Below are 898 nucleotides of genomic sequence, written 5' to 3'. Positions count from 1 at the left end.
AACTGACTGTCTGAACTGAGCAGCCATCTCAGAGATGAAAGTGTTTACATGCAGCTCAGGTCTTGTGTTGTAAAGTCTTTTACAGATGGGACACTGGCACTGGACATTAACATCCCAGTGTTCAGTGATGCATTTGTTACAGAAGTTGTGTCCACATGGTGAGGTGACTGGATCAGTGAACACATCCAGACAGATGGAGCACAGAAACTGATCCTCAGTCAGCAGACAGCTGGCAGCAGACATGTCAACACACTGAGGGCAAAAATGTGAAAAAAAATGTAAATGCAGATAATTTCATTATTTGTTTAATTACACCAAATTGTGATTAGTGGAAGGGGCGCTATCCTTGATTCCATCATTCACACAACTGAGGAACACATTTAATAAGGAATTGGCACAACGCAAACATCAAAGGAACTTTTCAATGAACTGCATTGTAGACACTTCAGCCCCTTTTCCACAGGACAAAAACCCACTTAGACACACTAACATCAGGCTTTTGTCAGCAATGGAAAGGGTTTTAATCGGTATCACACCTGGGTCAAATGACTCTGCTGTAGACACTTCCAGAGACAGAGACAGACGGAAGACTGAGCTGCAATGAAAGTTTGAAAAACACACAATCACTGATGGAAGCATCTCATTACAGATGCTCCTTTCCAGATGTGACAGATCTGTTTCTACCAGTCTGCAGGGCGACTGGTTCTTGTTAATACCATAATTTCAGTCTGTAAATTTATAACAGAATTCAGTTTCAAAGAGCCTTGAATAATAAAAAGCACCATGTCATCCTGCGTTACTGCTGCACTATTGGTTAAATCAGGACAAAGAGGAGGAAGAGCAGGTACAGAGAGAGGACGATGATACAGAGTGCAGAGAAACAGGTGGATGAAATCTG

The 898-nt window shown here is 42.0% G+C and overlaps 1 long non-coding RNA gene across 1 annotated transcript; it reads right to left on the bottom strand.

Moving 5' to 3' along the window:
* Positions 1-62: 62 nt before the first annotated feature.
* Positions 63-890, bottom strand: LOC147820186 (uncharacterized). Its single transcript, XR_015437450.1, has 2 exons — positions 537-890; positions 63-252 (listed from the first exon to the last, which is right to left on the bottom strand). It is a non-coding gene; the product is annotated as an uncharacterized LOC147820186 (long non-coding RNA).
* Positions 891-898: the final 8 nt, after the last annotated feature.

The sequence above is a fragment of the Seriola lalandi genome, unplaced genomic scaffold (genome assembly GCF_002814215.2).
Source record: "Seriola lalandi dorsalis isolate HSWRI2012SDOR001 ecotype SW California unplaced genomic scaffold, Sedor1 jcf7180001978977, whole genome shotgun sequence".
NCBI lineage: Eukaryota > Metazoa > Chordata > Actinopteri > Carangiformes > Carangidae > Seriola > Seriola lalandi.
The sequence above is the reverse complement of the archived record's forward strand: the minus strand, read 5'-3'. Positions and strand labels throughout refer to the sequence as shown.